We start from the raw sequence: 11,605 nt of genomic DNA on the forward strand, positions 1-11,605 counted from the left end.
ACTTCACCGGGAAAACGGTAGCGCGATAATCCCGCGAGACTCTCCTTACAACTCCTTACAACCTGTTCGCATAAATAAGTCGACACCTGTTTCCTTTTCATTTCACTTTCTAAGACAATTTGTATGATAAATCGAGACGATCATTTAATTACGAAACAACATCCAATTCTTTATATTTTTTTTTATGGGAAAAAGGAAAAAAGTCTAATAGTAAACAGTTGTCGCATTTTTAACTTTTTTTATTTTTAAACAATTATGAAGATATTTTTTGTGCAATTATTTGTACATACAGTACATGCAAGATTCAAACAATTTATGACAAATGAATAAAAAAAGATGAAACATTATCCGCGATAAGATTAAGCGTATCTGCTTTTATTACCGAGAGAAACCAGATGCCAATGTGTAATAGTGAAATAATTAGTTCTAATTATTTAGTCGTAAATTAAATTTGTCAAACTACGAATTTATTAAGCGAAAAATTACAATGAAAAAAACAACGATATTAATTTCAAAATTTTTCATATAACAATAACTGCCGATTTGAATAATATACTTTTTCTCAGATTGGAACATTATCAAACTATCAGTTTTATAAAAAGAAATAATAAAATAAATATAAAACTTGATAATATCTTGCATAATATTTAATAATAAAAATTTCTAATTTCAATTTTAATTTTTATCTGCTTAATATATTAATATATTAAATTTCATTTAACGTTAATCGTGAGGCGAGATGTTTAACTAAAACGTTAAATATATAAATATAAAAATATTAATTTTTGTCGCATAATTATTTGCTAAAAAAGGATTATTGCTATTTTCCGTTATCTTTTTTCCAACATTCTTCTACAGTTGATATTCTTTCATTTTTTTCGGACTCTCATAGCACATATCGATGAAAGTGATTGGTCAAGTGGTCTGCTGCCAGTCCATCGACGAATGCCGTAGGAGCTTTTTAACAGAGCCGATAATAGTGGTTTACTGTCAAAGGGAAATGCCGTGAGGAGCACTTATAGGACGACTAATTTTTCTCTTTGATGCCATGCGACCGCGATCACCACGCCTTCGTGAACCACTTTTACCGGAAGATAGGCGCTTTCGAGAGGCGATGGATTATCTGCCAAGGCTGCTTTCGAACTCTAATCGCGAAGTCCTTTGGCATCAGAAGCTAAAAGTTACCATTTTCGTTATAATAATGAATATATATATATATATATATATATATATATATATATATATATATATATATATATTCGAATAAAACAACAAAATCAAAACAATCAAACAAACAAAATTAAAAAAAATCAAAATTCCAAAATCTCATGTAAACATAATATCGATCAACGTGTATTATAATAAAAATATGTTTATTATTTCAAGTATAAAAATTATAAGTAAAAACCCATTTTAAAACGCTGGTAATTCTTATTTTATTTTATTTTTACTATTAATGCCTTGAAATAGTCTTAAATTTCTTCTTAAAGATTTAGAGAGTTTCTTAGTTCTTAATCGATAATTGAATTTTTATTAGAATTTCTGTTAGAATAAATTTTACGTAAAAATTTTATATAAATTTTTATATAAAATCTTATTAGAAATCTTATTAGATAAAAAAATAACATTTGAATATTGTTTAAATATAAATTGACTTTTTTATTTTTAACATTCATATGTTAAATTCTTTTTCGAAAGAACTCAATTTTATATCATATTTTTATATTAATTTTATATTAATTTTATATTTTATTCTATATATCAAATATATTATTTGATTTATACATAAAAATATAATCCTATATAAACATAATCCTATATAAATTTTATTATATTATATTTATTATATATACATTTTAAGAAATGTTTTACCTTTAAATTATAATATTTCTTTTAATATAATTTTATAATATATAATATATTGTAGCATTAAGTCAATATAATATATTCATAATATATTCATATAATATAATTCATATAATATAATATATTCATAAGTACAATTCTTCAGAAAAAATAAATTTAAAATCTATCTTCTAAATAAAAATATAATAAATATTATACCAAATCTAAAACAACATTTAAAATACTTTCAATCTTAAAATTTAATTATTACTAATGCAATCAGCAAGATCGAACATAAAGATGATCAACGGCGTATTCCAAATTTTCCCCCTCTCGTGATTTCCTTTCAGCCAACAGGCAGCTCTTTGCTAAGGGTTGGGCGGGCTTAGACCAATCAACGATCTTGATGCTGCAATTCGATGTGAGATGTGCGCAGGACTCGGTAGTTGGAAGGAAAAAAGGAACGAATAGCGAGGTAACGTGCGATAATAAGGGTCTTCCTTGCGTCTGGCGGCTTCTCGCGATATCTATTAAGTAATAATCATGATAGTAGATACGAGAAGTACATGGGGATCTGGCGCCTAGGATAGATCGCTCTGTCCTATATAAGACCTCTTTTAACCTTCTATGCTATCTGTTCCCACTCCTTGCGTTTTAACATTTGCAATGATAAATTAACAAGTTTTGCTAAATTTCACTTGAAAAATTAATAATTCATGCAATCACAAAACAATTAGTTTAGAAAAAAGTTTTATTTTTAATTATTTACAATTTAAAATAATTACATAATAATATATGATACTAGAATTAGGACTTTATCCATATTTTTATTTTAACAGAAATGTGATTATATAATTATATAAAATATTTAATTGAAACTTAATTAACTTAATTATTTATTAAATAATGTTTGAAGTTTTATATGAGTGAGATCGTAAACTTCATTTGTCATGTTTATTCTTAATATACACATATATATATATATGTATATATATATATATATGTATATATATATATATATATATATATAAAATAATTATATATGCGTTTAGATATTAATCTGTTCTAATCACATAATTGATTTTGAGAGGCTTTTATACGATGCCTCAGGCGCAAAAACCAAGGGTGATCCACCCTTGAGTATCTGTTACTCAACTCGACGGGGCGCAGGAATACAGCGGTCGACGCCGGTCGCTTTTGCGGTGGTGGGACGCAATCCAGAACACCTTCTAATCGTCTCTAATCGCTTTTACCCTGCACTGTGGGAAACCGCAGAACACCCGGTATGACTTGAATGAACTCTAGACCTTTTCGGTTCGACCGATGAACGTTTGAAATCTTATTTTGGACAATTGAATCAAACATTATTTGAACTCTTTTTGCAATAATTCTTGAAATTTTTTTGATATTTTGTTTGATAAACAATGTATTTTTGAATTTTATTTCTTAATTACACAAAATTTTAATGATCTTTAACTTAACGATTTTTAATTTAGAATATTCATATACTTTTTTAATAAAAAATTATGTTGTAATAAGAATATGTAACAGTATTGAAATTGTCAAGTATTTTATGTAAATAGAGAAAAAGAAAATTCAAGTAGTGATCAATACATCAATACTAATAAATTTGATTTGAAACAATATTTTAATTGTTCCACAGTTTGCAATTTTTTTTTATTTCTTTAATATTTATTTTTATAAAATACACATGTATAGTGCGGCAAAACACATATCGGAAGAGTAGAATATTGTTTAGAAGAAGGATACACAAAGGACGCGTGCCAGTCTCGTGGCCCAGGGATTTCCGGGTCGTGCATTAAACGTCGACACATTCACTAATTATTATTTCCGTCATTAAGTAGGCCATTTCTTTCAGAAAAGAACGGCAAGATGTAAACAAGGAGGTAGACCATGGTGTTCTGCGCTGTATCGTTGCACAGTTAACGGAATTTATTTATTTTCCCATCGATGACATGTGGTTCCTCTTTTGGTCTACCTCTTTTTCTCTTTCTGCACGTCGCATCTCGCGTCGAATCATTGAAATTCTTTGTATTTTTGAGAAAAACAGGAAAGAAATTAATTAAACATGAATTAATTAAACATGAATTCATTTACAAATTATTTAAATATATTCTATATATAATCTAATGCTTCATCTCTTTAGAAGAAAACAATAAGTACTTTTGTTTAAAAAATAGAGGAAATAAATTCTGATGTCATTATTTTCTTAGCATACTTACAATATTTATATTGTATAATATCAAATGTTATTAAATTTGATAAATTTTAAAGTTTTGTAAAATCTATATTTGTCTTACGTAAAATTTCGTAATTGCTCAGAAACTTTTCATAAATGAAAACTGACAATGAGATGACTTCGACAGAAATTAATTTCGTCATTCTTTGTTTTGTCATACAACACAATACTTATCGTAAGTCCGGCTTAAGCAAGACTTTTGAATTTCAACAAAAAATATTTATTAAAGAATTAATTTCTCAGCGACCGATGAGAAGTTAAATGGCAAACGGTATGATTTCTGATGGAAAAGGGAGAGATGAAACGGAAAAGAGACAACGCAACGACGAAACGGGGGCGGATGAAAAACGAAAGAGACAGAGAGAGAGAGAGAGAGAGAGAGAGAGAGAGAGAGAGAGAGAGAGAGAGAGATTGTGCAAGAGGGAAAGAGAAATTCAAAGGGGCCATGTGGCGTTTCACGAGATATCAAATCATACTACGTGTACGCCATGCCGCCCCCTAAATATAGTTTATTGCGTTACCGAGTATTAATGGAGCTTCTATAGAAACGACAAAGACGGCCCCCGAACGTGTAACTCTTCCGAGTCAGGAAACCGAAAATAGTGATCTACCACGCGAGAGATAATCTAAAACCTGAAGATAAATTATCTAGCAAAAGCCAGATAGAAACTGGATTAATAATTTTGTTAATTATTACATTCAAAGCAGCAAAAAGCGTGCAATGATTAAAGCCATATTTGTATTAATGCCTTTAAATTAGAACATAACTATTATTCCTTACAAGTAGAAGAATATACTGTGATTATATTTCATTTTATTACCTATAGTGCATGTATTGAAATTTCAAAGAACAGGATTATTCAGGAATATATTCTTTACGTTCTCTATTTTAATTTCTCTAATTTAGTAGCATTGTGGCAATTAAACGATCACAAACTGAAATTATTATTGAATTTCAAGGATATAATACATTGTATTCGTTGCAAAAATTTTATCTAATAGAGGAGAATAGTAGAGGAGGCAAAGATCTCGATATAACATTGTTCGTCAAATGAAACTAGTTTGTCATTCAACGAGTGGCAAAATTAATAACCGGTCGTCGTCTAGTTTACAAGCCTAGATGTGCCATCTGCGAAATCGCGTGGCACGTAAAACGCGTTCATGTGTGATCTAACATCAGCGGCTCGTGTCCGTCTAATTTTCTTTCGATGAAAACTATATAAACAGAGATTTCTTGTCCACCTACCCAATATTTTTCCCGACATTCAGTTTCCTCCGTGAAATGGGAAGGCGCGCGATCCTGTCTCGGAATATCGTAATTAAATGATGATTGCGGTCGGCTGCGCGACCGCGATTGCTATTAACAGAATTCGAAGGATTCGACAATGGAGTGCTTCCAACAGGAAGGAAGTTGTTAGAAAAATGTATCCATCAACATGGGTGGCTGCTTTCTTCCCGTCTAAATGCTTGAATATCAAGTTTTTTGATAAAATCGAGAAAAGTTCGAAGATTTTGGAAGATTTGGAAGAAAAAATATATAATAAGAAATAAATATACAAGAAAACTTCCCCCCCCTCTCTCTCTCTCTCTCTCTCTCTCTCTCTGTCTGTCTGTCTCTCTCTGTCTCTCTCTTCATATATATTTCTGCAATTTATTAATGAATATATTTATTAACTAATATAAATTTAAGGATATAAAGAAACATGTATATCAGTAATAAATATTTGTGGAGATTTGAAGAGATTTATTATCTTCGATTGAGAAATTTCATTAAAACGTGGTGATCCTATATGTGACATTTTGTTCCAAATTTCGAAACTTCATGTTCCGGTTTATGCTACTACCGAAAAGTATAAACACACCCGCGTCGTACACGTGTCCCCTGTATATCGTAAGCCTCCGTTGTGCTCGTTAAAGCGAGCTAGTTTCTTCTCGAATTTGCTTACTATATCCTGTCACAAGGTTCATTCATGTCTAGGCGTGCTTCAAAAGATGCACCTATTAAAATTTATCGAGAACATTGAAGCGTACTATTTTGAAGCGTGTTGTTCCTCATACAAACGCAAACTATAGAGTCAGATCATTTAATCTTTATTTGTTGAGATCAATTAAAAAAGATTAGCTTTTATCTCACAACCATAAATTTTTTATTAATAAAATATTATTATTATAGCACGACCAATACATTATACGATATATTAAATATTAAACTCTAATATAACAATATTTTCTCAATGACAAGATCTTAGAAATTATTTTACTCATAAATCAGTATATTTTTGTCTAAAGTGAGAATGATGATTCATTTGTGAGCTATATGATATAATAAAAGACAGTTGTTGACAATCAAGAATCAAGAAAATTTCTTTTCGGGGATAAACGCAATAGAGTAAACTTAATTTTGTCGCTATGATTCAAGTAGGATCGTCGTTTCAATCAAAACGGACCGGTACCCGACATGAATCCGTCGTGAATATTTTTCTTGAGATACAGATTTTCGCAATTAGAATTCGCCAAACTTTTATGAGTGTAATTTTAATTTCGGAATCAGAGGCACTACTTATCTCGGGTTTGAAAGTGTTGGCGGAGTCCACTTCTCTCGAGGATTCCGCGATAAAAGTTTATTCCACGAGTGTTGTAATTAGCACCAAAATGGATTGGAAATAACACTAGTCACTAGTTTGAAGCAGAGCCAGGTTGAGACTCCGCTTATGGACTTTAAGTGGCTTTATCTGTCTTTTTTCCAGGCTGGTTACTTGCACTCGCAAAAAGTCAATTCCTGCCACGGCCCATTATCATCGATCGGAGAATTGAATTAAAATATTAAAAATATCGTGCTATCATTGTGTAGCTCTCTATGATAATTAAATCGAAGTAATTACGTTAGTGAAATAAATAATATAATATTTTTTGGCTATAATTATGATAATCGAATCATCGCTCGTCGGAATTATTTATCGCGACCTTATAATGAAGATAGATATAATTGAAAAAGACATGACGAACTCGATGTGAAGAAATACTCAGTTACGCCCTCGTTTCGTATTACTCGAGATCACTGTACCAGTGGGCGTCGATCACTCGTATCCCTTACATGTAACTCGATACCTATTTTTTCCCACTGACCAATATGCGAAGTCTTCTTTGGCTGAAATTTTTTTTTTGTTTTTGTACTCTTACTTTTCCGTGCTCTTTACGTTTTCTTGGGAAGAGTGGATTTCTATTCATTAATAAGTTAAAATAAGTCTTCTTCTACTCGACGACTCTATTTGAAAGCATCTTTTAGTACTGTAATCTGAAATTTTTAAATTGATAAATTTAACTTAGCAGTTAAATTGTATCACGTTATTATATATTATTTTAATTTAAGTTGCCCTCTCTTTCATTATACCATTATTTTTTTGTGCATGTATAATAATAAATAAACTACTTTGTTATCATATTATTCAAAATTTATATAAGTTTTCTAGATGAATTTAGTACTTGCAAGAGTTTTCGTTGAAAAATTAACATTGCTTTATACAGACAAGAAGCAGAATTAAATGAAAGAAAGAAAGTTCCTATATACTTCATCTCTCTCTAACTTTTAAAATCTTACTTTTATTCAAAATACTTTAAATAGAATTTACATATATTATGTATATTTTTTATATATATAAAATAGAGTATTAGAATAATAGAGTACAACTATAAATAATACAAATACAAACTGCAGCAACTTGCCTTGAGAAGGCTGAAAAATAAGTGGGAAATAATAACGCGGAAAATGAGACATATCGCTTTCCTGCTAACGCCTGGGTCATCTTCCTGGCGCCAATGGCATATCCTCATTGTCAAATCTCTCGCTCGTTCTTCTTTTGCGTTTACGATTTACGAGTTCCTTCGACATTTGGACGAAGGCGAAAAGAAAGCGAAGACAATCGTTGACGTAGCTAGCCGCAAAGCTTCGCCCTCATATGCAACCACTTGAGTGTCTTTTTATAGGCGCCTCTCTCTTCGTATTTCATTCTCGCACCAAATGCCGATTTATCCCCCCTTAAATGAATCAATGTTTTCGTGTGCTCATTCACTTGCGATTCAAGAAATCGAAAAAATAATATAATTGTGAAAGTATAATTATAAAAAATAAACATCATAGAAACAACTTATAATAAAAAACATTCAGCTTCAAAATTTTTAAATAGTGATACATTCAAGAAAAATATTATTCTGAAAGATTAACAAAAATTAAAAATACAGAAATAAGTACACTGAAAAGCAATTCTGTTCTAATTATATTAAAATTTATAATTAACATATTAATAATATATGTTAAGCTATAGGAAACTAATTGTACAAAATAAAAATAAAAATTATTTTCTTATTTTTTAAAATAAACAGGTATTTCTTAATTGAAAGGAAAATTCCTAGCAATTTTCTAGCTCAATTTATCCTAAAATTATCCTCGTTCACTTGTTGATTCTTATTTTTATTGTTATTATTATTTTCAACAAAAATCTCACTCTTGTGCATGATATCGCATCAAAAAATCTTGCGCGCTTTGAAAGTAGAAAAGCTCCACATGCGTGCCAGATATCCCTCACCAGGATATGTTCTCCCTACATCTTGCGCCGCGTGCCGAGGAGACATTTAGGAATTACGGAGGCTTCTTTGACTCCATTGTCTTAGCGCGTTCGGTTACATTTTATTGCAGGGTGCGACGGCGACGCGCGACGCGTGCTAGTTCTGTTCGATGCCGAAAAGAAACATTCAGCACCCTCTTCACAGAGGTTACTGGGACACAGATCGTCCGGGGAGGTCGGCGCCAAGTCGCCGAAACTATTTTGTTCCAAACGATCCCGGATCGTTTCGCACAAGTTCCGACGGAAGAGTCTCGTGTCGTCGAAATTGAAGAACAGAGTCGCGACGCTCGTAATTACTTCCGTTTCCGTTACCTTAAAATCGCGCAATTTTTCAAACAAAATTCTTGAACTTACCTTTGACTTAAGAAAAAATATGGCAATGCTTATGTTATCAAAATTATAAAATTTTTATCTCATATTTTCAACCAATTTATGCACAACTATATTAATAATTAAATATATCTTAGATCATCTAAGTCACTTTTATAACTGTAAGCAGAATTTTATTAATTATAAAATAATCTGTAAACATAAATAGAAATTTTACGTTTACGTAACTTTCTATTAATAAATATAGTTAAGATTAAACATATAATTTGCACACCCTTTAGTGCTGGTTCTCATTAACCTTATTATTGTAAATTACATTTTTATAAATTATGTTTATTTAAAAATCATATCTATTATTATATAAATTCTAGATTACTTATAATATAATTTCTATCTATTTCTATCTATTTAGATCGAAGTCATAAAGATAGATCAAGATTGAAATTCATCCCAGCTTATATTATGTTAATTATGATAAATCAAGAACATGCATCTATGACACAAAATATATCATCTATTTCGAGAATATAATGCTTTCCTGCCGTTTCATTTACACGTCTCATTGTGTATGCTAATAACGCGTGAAAAAAAAGAGTGAACGAGGGAAAAAGAACTTGGAGAAGAATAAGCAAATGTTTCACCCCCTTGGCAATAACCGTCATAGTTACGTTTTCATTGCGAAGAAACGACGGTCACGCAGATGTCGACCACTTGCTACCCCGAGGATGACGATCCGGATGAAATCTATTCCCTCTGTTTGTCGCCACGGGGTGCCAACACGGGGCAATGCCTCTCGCTACCGTATCCTGTGCCCCGTGTCTGGCACAAGCCCCTTAAATTTACGCAATATGCCGTCGATTTTTCCGCAATTACGAAATGCACGTGCCTCCGTCAGCAAAGGCACAATGCAATCAATTTTGATTGCTTTAGCATTAATCCTTTAATGAAAAGTGAATATGCGCAAGAAGAAATATTATGTCATATGTGTATAATTTACTTTATATTATTGATACAACTTCAAAAATTGATTTATTTAATTAGTTAATTAACAAGAAATATATTTCTGTAAAGTGGACAATAATATTTTAGTTTTATAATTTTTTTGCGCACTCGGGAGGAAAAAATAAGCTTCTAAATAACGTTTATTTAACTAATAATTTATTTATATCAAACTACCTTGAGAAATTTTCGAACGCATTAGATTAAGATTAAATGCGTATTAAAACCTTCCTGAAAATCCCCGCTTCTTTTTCCCACGGTAACGAAATGCGTCCCTGGGGTATCTTTCGCACGTGTATGCCTGACACTCATGTCAACCCTTCGCTCGCTAATAATACCATCAAATTCGCACATATATGTACCACAGTTGTTTTCTCGCTTTTTTCCATTTAATCACGTTTTTATCCACTGATTCCTAGAATCCACTTTTACATCAAACGGCAATATTTCTTTTCGAAAAAGTAAAAGTTTCGAAATGTATAAAAAAATTTTTTTATTTCTTCTTCGTCATCTCAATCGAGTCGCGGTATCAATTACTTCTATAGACTCCGCACAAACGTTGCATTGTTTTCTCGGCTTAGTTTCAGACCGTTAAGCCACGCTCAATCTGTTCGGATAGATCACTCCTCTCTCAAAGGATATAATACGTGTGTCCACGTTAAACGCATGTGAAAGAAGGAAATGTGAGAGGTAAAGTTGGCCTAAATAAACAACGACGCTGATTGTTGATGATAAACTTTACTTTAGAATTGCCCGATCGATTCGTCTCACGATTCGTTCAATTCAAAAAGGCATATCGTGAACAGATTTCTCATTAATCTACTTTTCTTCGCAAATAACAATGAATATTTTTCACTTAGATAAACAATTATATATTTATGAAATATACGAAACAAAGAAATAATATCTTCCTAATCTAAAAGCTTACATAGTAAGTATATAATTACGCTAAAATAATTCTATAATAAAAATAAGATATTTATGTGTGAGAAAGAGAGAGAGAGAGAGAGAGAGAGAGAGAGAGAAAAAAAATAAGACTATTTCATATTTTTTATAATACTTAATTTTATAAAACTTTAATTTATATATTTTCTAATAGTTTTTAAATTATTTCCGTAATGTGAGGTAAAATACATTTTTTAACTCTAACACTAAATCTTTAACTTTAACTCTAACATTAAATCTTTATCTGTAACTCTAACATTAAATCTTTAACTTTAACTCTAACTTATTAATACTGAAGTTCACATTAATAAATCGGCATAACTCCACGCTTATTATATCAAATATATATTATATATTCTCTTTGCAAACATTTCTTTTACATATAATCTAAAATATATTTATATACTTATTAACAACAATGTATTATTTCATTTTATCACAATAATCACTATCAATAAAATAAAAAATCAACAAAATAAAATAATAATTTTTTTATATATTATTAAATAAAAGTATATTATGATTAATTTTCTATCTAGTGAATGTTTTCGCAATTATGTATCTATTAATATCCTTAATCTTTATAAATTATTTTTGTTTAATA

The sequence above is a fragment of the Pogonomyrmex barbatus genome, unplaced genomic scaffold (assembly GCF_055798465.1).
Source record: "Pogonomyrmex barbatus isolate J1 unplaced genomic scaffold, ASM5579846v1 scaffold7, whole genome shotgun sequence".
Lineage (NCBI taxonomy): Eukaryota > Metazoa > Arthropoda > Insecta > Hymenoptera > Formicidae > Pogonomyrmex > Pogonomyrmex barbatus.